The sequence below is a fragment of the Cinclus cinclus genome, chromosome 3 (genome assembly GCF_963662255.1).
Source record: "Cinclus cinclus chromosome 3, bCinCin1.1, whole genome shotgun sequence".
NCBI classification, from domain to species: Eukaryota; Metazoa; Chordata; class Aves; order Passeriformes; family Cinclidae; genus Cinclus; species Cinclus cinclus.
In genome coordinates, this window is record NC_085048.1 from 8,040,714 (window position 1) to 8,051,334 (window position 10,621).

Here is a 10,621-nt window from a genome sequence, read left to right on the forward strand (position 1 = left end):
ACTTGTTTCAGAGCAACTTGAAGAGTTTTCAAGAGATATGAATGGAGAAAATGGTCCAGAACAAAACATTCCATCTTTAATTCATTCAGTTTCCCCGTGAATTCTTAAAAAGACAATGTGCAGAATTTTTCAATTCTCGACAGAATAGCTGTTCACAATAAAATTTACTTTGTTTTTTTTTGTTTTTTTTTTTTTTTTTTTTTGGTCCTTACCTAATTTCACTTTCTGAGTAAATTTCACACATATTCAGAATGTCCTGAAGTTATGAAAGGACAAAATTCAGTTCCTGTGAGTAAAGATGATTTGTGATTCAGGCTGAACTGGTGAGTGTTGTTTAAATAATGTTCCATGACAGGGTAAGAGAGCATAAAGGATATCACAGCCCAGATTCCTTCAACTCCAAATAATAATTAGCTTCTTCCCCTCTTCTGCTGTTGGTAAGTAATTGCAATTTCTGAACCTGCCCTTCACGTTTTGAAAGAATAAGATATATGTCCACTTACTCCATCCCTCCTCTGATGTACTATCACACAGGTCAAATATCAGTCTCTGATACAGCAATTGCATGTCTGGACTGTTATGTAGACACATGTTAAAAAGTCCTAGAGTGCAATGAACCCTAGCAGGAGGAAGAATCCAAATGCAGAAAGTTAATTTAAAACATGGTCAGCATTCTGCCTTAAAATAGACAGCAATTCTTCCATCAATTTATCATAAATATTTATAGACCCTCTAATACTCCACTAGTTGATTACTTCACTGACTTAGAAGAAATTATAACCAAAACACTTTTTCAAGAGAGAAAACATTATCCCATTTTTTTTTAGGTGGGATAGCTAGACACAGAACTAAGCACTTAGGAAAGGTTAGACACGTATAAGAAGAGATCAGGTGTCAAGCTGAACATTTTAAAATATCTAAGAAATACCAAAATCCCACCAGGGGCCTACTGTCATCATTAAATGCCTAAATACCTCCCTCTAGAATTCTGTTGTGTACCCACTGTGCCACTTGCCAACATACTACAAGCAGGAAGGTGTCCCTGTACAGAAAGCAGCTTTCATGAACTGATCTGATACCTCCACTGCAAAATAGGAACAAATTAGTTTATCTGTTTTTTAATCCCTCTCAGACCCCTCCATAAATATTTTAAGTGTCACCATTTCCTCAGGAGCTGGAGGTGTGCTGAACAGCATGTCCTGCACAGAAATATGATAATCCCTCTTCAATGTTTGGCAACTAGTATCTATTAATTAAGAATCCATCATTTTTACTCTGTAATTATATTTATTAAACCCTAACTCATATCCTAACTATAATTAGTTCCTGCTAATTAATTTTATCAAATCCCTCTAGATTCATATCTAAAGTAAATATTGAGTAGCCCTACACTAATTATTTCAATCAACGTGGAATGTATTTCAAAAGACTGTGAATAGTTTCTATTAATTAAATTTAGTATAAAATAAATGTTCAATACAATATGTTTGTAAATGTTAAGATTTTAAGATAAAAGAGAATAAAAGATTGGTATAATGTGAAATACTCATTTGCATATTAGACCAAATTAAATAAGACAATTCTAAGTCAGAATTTTTAATGGGAAAACAGAATTTTTATATATGGAAATGTGTGAAGAATTACGGCTGAGACTATAATAATTTACCTTGAAAAGCTTTTTCACATCCTTTGAAGTAGATGGGACTACTTATGTTTTCAAAAAATATATTTTAATTTTTTGAAAATTATGAAAAATTCAATAATATTTATGTAGCTAAATCATCTTTACCTACCAGAACTGAGAGACAACCTGCTTGAGTCACAGAATCCTCAAATAACCTGATTTGGAAGAGAACTGCAAAGATCACAGCCTTCAGTTCCTGGTTCCCTTGCTATTGATAACTCAACTTGGTCTATGCAGCAAACGAAATTATGGTGTCAATTTGGGTTCCTTAAAGTAAAGTGATTGAAAATAAGGTACTAACAAGAAGTCAGCATTCGGATAATATTCATTTTGGACTCCACAGGTTATTCTCAACCTTTAGGTGGAAGGATCCTGTAGACACTGACTTGGATCTTCTGCACATCTACAGATGACTCAGATATCCCAAGACTTATAAAATGGTCCTTCACTTAAGCTGCTGCAATCTGCTGAAAGTTTTTAGCCTGCAAATCAAACTATATACTGGAGATAAAATACTAAATATTTTTGTCAATATTTTAAGCCAAGTGAGCTGCATGCCATATTTCTATTTATACACAATGGTTAGAAAAATCCTAAAGTACTCAGAGTTCTGCTCAGAGAGGGCCAGAGGGGGTATACACCCTTCTTAATATGAGAAATCCATGCTGTACTTTCCATTCTTGTCTTCATCTAAATGAAACAGGCACTTTCATCTAGCCTCTTATAGAGAAAAACTACAAACTGGGAAGAATCTCATCCTTAAAGTGTTTGCTTCTTTCTGCTCTCTCTATGAGGAGGCAGGGTGACCAGCACAGACAGAACCATATCTAATTTCTAACCTTTCATAACATTGCTCCTGCCTGTTGAGACTGTGGAGGTTTTGAGCAATGCTGAGTAAACAAGACTGGAAATAATTAGTTTTTGTATTGGTTTTGTCAACTGTTTTGGCTTTTTTGAAATTACACCTTTCATAAGATTTAGTGACTCGTGAGAAGAGCCTGTATTATTTTTGAAGGATGACTGTTTGCTGTCATGGGCAGTTACAGAAGTTGTAGCATTTGGTGGTGAAAGGAAAGCAGATTTCAGCTCCGTATCTGCCATGGGTTAGTCTTGATTTCAATTAATGTAACACAGGTCAGTTGTGTAAAGTGGCTTCCATCTGTGGATATTTGATTTTAATTAACAAAGAATACAAACTACCAGAAGTGAAATCCTAATCCAAGCAAGAATATGTGGTAATATGTTTCACACATATTATGCTATGCAATTTTAATCTTTTGATAATAATTTGCATTATCACTCACTATTTGGCACTGTGAAAGTCATTTTGCTACAGAGATCATGACAACATTGACTTTTTTTTTTTTTAAGGTTTCTATAGAACCACAAATATGTCTTCAATTTTAAAATCTTATTTAAACATGCATGTACACACAGATAAAGGAAATATAAATATTATGGTCTGCTTTGTATCACTGTGCATATTGGTATCAATGACTTGTTTTTCATGTGCAATTTGGCAACCCTTCACCACTCCAAATATGGTCCTGGGAAAGGTTTACAGATTTCTAGGATAAAGAAACCATTAGTACAACTCTTCTGATGACGTATATTTTCACAGACTTTAAATCTCCTGCAGCTGCTTCTGTTTTGAGCTCAGTAACATGTGGTTGTGCAAAATATTTATTTGCCAGAAAGATATACAATCTTATTTTTGATAGTATCAGCAGATGGTGAGGCAATAGTTTATTCCAGTGGTTTGTCATTTATACCATATGCTTAAAATTAATTCCATTAATTTCCCATTCAATTTTGTCTGACTTCAATAAAATTACATTAATTTTCTTCAGTTTTTTACCCATCTTGAGGCCCTTTGGGTTATTCAGGGAGAATCCAGATTGTCCTTCACATTTGAAGCATCCTCAGGTGTGCCTTGCTGCCTGGAACTGTCTTCTGCACCAGCAAGCAACACTAGTCAGCCCAGTATCAGTCAATAACTCTGTGTTTAACAGTTTCAGTAGTCTGTGTTTAACTTAATTTGTTTCTTCTTCTGTATCTTTTAGGTATTCATCTGTCTTTTAGTTGCTTTCATCCTCCAAAAGATCATATTTATACTGTTTCTGTTGCTTCATTCATCCATCTCATAGATGGGTCAGCTTCTCCCACCTTCTCTTTTCTTCCAATCAAACTATATTATAAGGGTCTTAATTTCTTTCTCTTAGCATTTCATTCAATGCACAATGGAAAAAAGCAAGGCTGTACAAAATACCTGGGGAATACTGCCTGTTACACATTCCTTTCCCTCTACCTTACTGCTATATCTACCTTTTTATTTGTAATTTTCCCTCCCATTCATTTAGCTATGAATTCTCTGAATCTGTTTTATTTGCTAATTGAAGAATTTAGTCAATTTGTGACTATTAGGAAAAAACCCTCAACAATCAAAAGCAGATTAAGCCATAATAATTTAATTTTCCTTGGTTGGTGACAAGCATTTGTAAAAGCTCAGTCTCTAGGCAGAAAACTTTTGTTTCTCTTAATGATTGATCAAAACAGTTAGGATTTCTTCAGGCATTTGATCCTTTTTCTTTCAATGATGGTAAATCTGGAAGCCCAGAGTTTCTGTCTGGAAGAGGAGGTGAAGGAGGAAGATTGTGATCCATATAAAAGGAAGTGTTAAGAAATGACAGCAATCCTGCTGGCACAGCTTCTGGTCACCAGTTCTTTCATACACAGAGATATTTCAGTTTTTTCACAGCCCTTTTTTTGGTTAGCACTCTCATGTGAGTGCACACAGAAATTTTTCCTTCTTTGCTAGCCATCCCTGACACATAACTGGCGATACTGCCCATTGGCTGCAGCACCATTTTAGGTCAGTCTAACCCTGTAAACAAGAAAGTCAAAGAAATTTGGAGAACATGCACTCAGAAATTATTCTTAAAATAGTAATTTTTTTATTATGTCTTCATTGATGGCTGGTAACTTCATTATAAAAATGTCTTTAACCACTTTTAATGGCTATGATTTGCAATGCTTTTTCCATGTTGTAACATCTTCCCTTCTCCAAAGGTAGCCCCACCAACACCAACTGTCAGTATGAAACAAGCATTACTTTTCTTAGTAAGTGCAGTACAGTGTTATTTTTCTACTCTTATTGGTCCATCATCCTTTTTCAGCAATGAGATTATAAAGTGTTTGCTTTATACGTTACAGAATTTTTTAAATTATAGCAAATGATTAGCAAATGTATTACCAGTGGAGGAGGGAAGCCTATTGAATGTCATTTCACAAGTACAGCACAGATTCTGGAATTCCCCCTGGTTTGACATACTTGGGAAAACTACCAGAATGATACTGAATTTTACACAGATCCTCCTATTGTCTAAGACTTGAGAAATGAGTGGGCTGTGCTACAGATATGTGCAGAAAAGTGCTGAATTTGCATAGATGGTATTTGCATATTTATAAGGGGGGTGATCTGTGTGATGTTCAGGAATAATTCAAAGGTACTTCTGCACTTCAGAAATATGTTCACACTGCCTTCTTCACCTATGTGTAAATGGTATGGATGTTTTTGTAGCAGGATCATTTCAAAGTATAGTGAACTAGATGGTTTCCTCCTGTCTTTCTTTAAGCAAATCAGATTGTTGTGATGGTAAAATGAACCATGCTTGAAACCTGAAAGTCAAGAGTTTTGCTTGCTGATGGCTGAAGTGAGACTGCACTAGGAAAACTTGTACTTGAATCCTTGTCCATTTTTTCTTTTTTTTTGCAGCCTCCTGGGTTACACATACATTGGGATGTCTAAGGAAAGAACCAAGCAACTCTATTCCATGTCCTCACTCCATCAGAGACAGAACTTCAGCAGTACATTACTGTTTGAGCAGATATGGTATAACCCATTACTCCTCTTCTCAAAAGGAGAAAAATACAGTATTAGTTAACACATGGCACTGAAGCTCTGACTAATATTATATTTAGCTTGCTGCTTGTCTCTTAATTATGATTACTGTTCAGCACATTTCCTTAACAGTTTTTGGGTCATTGGATATGCAATGCAGCCCTTCTTGTAGCATCTGCCCATATCACAGGAAGTTCCCTTCTGTACCCTTACTTTTTAAATAATAATGGGGCTGCAATAATTGAAAGGGATTAGTGAAGCATTTCCTGCCTGACAGTGAGCCTCTTCCTGACCTACTGCTCACAGACTTGTTTTCATCCTTGTCCCTCCTGATGCTCTACCTATGATAGTGTGCATACTGCACAGATGTTTCTGTCATGCTATTACATGGCTATTTTCAACCTGTTTCTCAGAACAGATGTTCCCACATTGTGCTCTCTCTCCTTTCTCTGCTGACACACACTGTATAAACAGCAGTGTGCATTTCTGTAGTCCTGGTTTGTGGAGAGAATGAAAATCAAAACTAGTGACAGTGTCTCCCTTTCCAGGCTGCTCTGTAACAGGGCATGTTAGCCTGGTCTTCTTCTAGTCTTTCTCTCACTAAGATACTTGAATTCTTGATTCATCTGATTTAAACCCATTTTATGCATTTCATGGGACAGCATTTGCAAGTGCCATGTGTTTTGCCATGTAAAAACTATCTCCTTCAATGTGCCGTCTAGTGGTTGTTCCTTCTCTTTAACCACAAATGGCAGGGTAATTTCAACAGTATGTATTCTGGGATTTAATCTAAAAAGAGAAACATCACAGTAATAAAATCTCATCTCCTGCCATCTGTCTCCTGCATATTTCTTTACAGTCCAAGTGCATTATATTTGAGCCCAAATGCTTCAGTGTTGGCAAGAGTGGCTGGTTATGGTAAGAAATCCCCCATGAGTTGAAAAGCAGAAAGAAGTTGACATATGGACAAAATACACCAGAGATGGGAAGGGCTGGAGTTTTATTCCTAATGTTTTGGAAGTCATTAAGACTCCTAAACAATGGCATTGCTAGTTAATAGCAGCATTCGTGCATTTTTCACATTACCTTAGTCCTGTAGCCCTACAACTAAGAACAAGTGGGGAAAATAAGAACAAACTGGGAAAATATAAGGAAGGAAGGGAAAGAAAACCAAGCCTCAAAGTGGATTATGTTCCAGATCCTCCTGAGAACAATTAATTAGGAGTGGACACAGACAAATTGATTTTCTTTCACTGAGGAGGGATAGAGGACATTCACTTTCAAATCAGGCTTGTTGTTCCTGAAATGGTGACAGTGAGCAATGTATCACTTAGAAATGACATGACTGTACTTTCCATCTTGCTCGTTTATTTGGAAGATACTGCTTTTCTCTGTTGGGATACATGCTTTCTGACATGTAAACAGGTTTAGAAACTGGAGATTGGTCAATCTTTGTTCATGTCAAGTCTTAGAATGTCCCAACATTCAACCACCGGATGCAACTGCTAGGGATAATTAAAATTATAAATTCAACACACATTAATTAATCAGCTAATTAATATCTGTATTATTTGGGCATGATCTATCAAGAATAAACACACTAATTCTAGTATTTAAAGCATTTTTTTAGCTAAAAGCAAGTTGATGATTGGCATAAACGAAGTTCAGCCACTCAGCAATGGACTTTTTGCTGACAAATAATGAACTTGTTCCTATCAAGAGAAAGGGCACTGGGGAAAAAAAATTGTAACAGTACTAACAAGGTATTAGTTTATCTATAAACCTACTTTTTAGAAATATATAGTGTGCATAAGATAAAACGCTGCAGGGAAGTCACAAGAGGGAGGACTTGTTTGCTCTACTTCTTATAAATAAAGGGAGAAATGTATCAATATTTTCTGATGCTTTCCTTGGTTAAAACACACAGGAAGATCAGCCATAAGGCCTTGGGATGATTAAATCATTTTTTTGTCTCTGATGGCAATAGGATATGAACTGCTTTGACTATTAGATATCTAAAGTGAGATGACATAAATAACATTATAATTCTATCTTTCTTTTTGAGAGTTCAGTTGAGTGACAAACTTGGTCAAATGGGTCAAAAATTGTCAAACCTTGTGTGATCCATTTCTTTTATCTCATAGTTTTTAAAAGTTTAGCATCTAAGTTTGTCTCTTAGGCAGTAAGAGGAGAAAGAGATATTTGTCCAGAGGGCATGTCAGTTTGTATTGATGTTAGGTGACATGAATTTTCTTTAGAAAATGAATATGAGGGCTGCAGGGACAGGTTTTTCTTTCTTAACAGAGAAGCCTAATCCTTTGATGACCAAAGATAGCTGAGATTAATCTTACCCTGTGTGGTTTCATTAATTATTGTTAGCTGCAGAGGTGATTTCTGTGGTAGTAACATGAGATGGCAGGACACTTTAGAGTCCATCTGAGAACACATAGGAGATGACTTGCCGTGTAAAAATAGCTTCTACAGCCATACTGAAGTTCTTATGGGCACAGAGACCTATTGTAAAAGTTGTTTTCTAGGGACTTGGCTGATTTATGGGATTCTAAGAGCAGGTGCTGCTGCCCAGTTGGAAGAGAGCGAGAGGAAAAGAGGATTCAGCTAACTTCAGATTCAAGGGAGACTGTTCAGCTACTCTATCCTTCTCTTCTCTGCTCTGTTTCTTGTGAAGAATTTGGAAGCTGAACCATTGAGACTGGGAAAAATAAATCCTATCAAAAAAGAGCTTTGAGACAGCTCCTGGAGGTGTTTTAGCACCATGATTGTTGCATTTGAGATAGTGCAAACACTTAATGCTAAATCTTTGAAAAGAGAAGGGAAGTAGGACAGGAGGGCCTGAGAAATATTATCTTTGCATTACCACTATAGCATGTGGTTTCTGCGTTTAGATCTGCAAGAAATAGACACTTCTTGCAAGTACATTTTAAAATCAGTGCACAGTTTTGAATATATATTCAAGCCTCTTGTGTCCATGAATAGGAGTCCAGTGTAATTTGCAATAAACTAGTCTATGTCATGCATTACAACAGGGCTGGCAGGTATCACACAGGACTTGTGGGAAACCCTGTGCTCTCCTGGCATGGAGGAATAGCTCTATGAGCTACTGAATTAACCTTCTAGCAACCACATATATTTCTAATGTTCTGCATCTATCCCAGTGCTGTTATTTCAGATGCTGAAAAATATCATCTGCAAACAATTAAGGGAATTTGAAAGATCATTTCGCTCCAACCCCTCTGCCATGGGCAAAGATGCCATTTACTGGACCAGGTTGCTCCAAGCTCCACCCAACCTGGCCTTGAGGACTTCCAGGGATGGGACATCCACAGCTTCTCTGGGCAACCTGTGCCAGGGCCTCATCATCCTCACAGTGAAGAGTTTCTTCCCAACAGCTAATCCAAACCTTTTTTCTTTCAATTTAAAACCATCAACTCTTGTCCTGTAACTGCCTGTATATAAAGCCCCTCTCCCTCCTTTATATAAGCCCCTATAAGGTACGGAAAGGCTGCAATGAAATCTCCCCCGCACCTTCTCTTTTCCAGGCTGAGGAACCACAGCTGTCTCACCATGTCTGCATAGGGGAGGTGCTTCATCCCCTGTGGCCATCCTATTGTGGTAGGGCCCTCTTTTTTTGTGTTGCTATCAAAAATAAATTGGTGTGATCTCTTTTGTGCAAATAGAAAATAGAAAAAACATTCTGTTGAAGGGTGCTAAGAGCTTCCTGCTCTGGGGTCTCAGATCCACAGACGATCACAGACATTGCTAAAGGCTGATGACATGTCAAATGTTCTGTTTTGAACACAAAGTTCTATACAGCCCCTTTGGACAGCAAAACCCAGCTGTAGGCAGCAGAAGTCACCACCTGGAGCAATAAACAGTGTTAGACAGCAGAGCATCTAAGGTAACACAGGCTGACAGTGTGTAGGCTGTCCTTTCTTATAAATACACAGGTAACAGCATTTTAGAGTGGAAAGCCAGGAGAAGGAAGGGAAATCTGGGCTTTGTGGTTTTTGTCTCAAAGTCTACAACTAGAAATGATGAAACTACACTGTTTTAACCATTGGACTTCTATCTACAGGAGGATTGAGCCGTCCTCATGCTATGCTGAACCTGAGCTGGCAATTCTGCCTGTTCACAGGGGTTTGTTAATTCAACTAGAGACCTTCAGTAACTGCTCAATTCATTGATTTTGAGTTGGAAAAGAAGCATTGCTCAGTATACCCTGGCCTTCCCGTGAAAGGAAAAAAAACTATCTATTGCTTTGCTCTTCTGTCTTGTATGAATTAGGGTTTCCTCCAGATCCTTTATGGATGGGCAAGACAATACATCTAAAGACAATACATCATAAAGACTATCTTTATTTTCTCTGCTGTGGTAGAGACAACAGTGCAAAAGAGACCAATATAAATAGGAGGATTTCAGGTATGACCACAAAGTGATTTTACAATCAATTCCCTGATCAGATGGAGTAAATTTTTTGGCATGGGATTTACAAAGCATAAATATGCACATTTGGAATAAACAGAGGGCTTGCACTCTACACTCTCACTGAACTGACCACCTTGCAGACATTGCAAGTCTGACAGGTTTTTAAGACTTCAGATTTGCTGAATTTTAGGAGCAGAATTTAGGAGCAAGGAGGCCAAAGACTTCCTCTCTGCATCTGTTCTCTAAAATTGCAGTATGCATATGCCAGTCAGGCTGTGAGAGTCTGCACATGTAACCAAGCTGACAGATGTTAGGAAATCTTGGAGGAAATTTAATCTAAATTCCTTGAATTCCAGTAATATAAAAATTTAGAGAGAGAAACAGGAAAGACCCAGGGTCTGCTAATACTACCTTGACTCCAAAAATTAGCTTTTTCATTACCTGATTTTTAGGTTGCATCAGGTTGCACTCTGTTCTACTTCAGCTTTCTTGCTGAAATGATGTGACCACGTAGGTGCAGTTAAAATAACTATGAGCTGGGAACTCTGCCCTGACAAACTAAATGTAATTTTCATATTTGTCTGTCTAGGGAC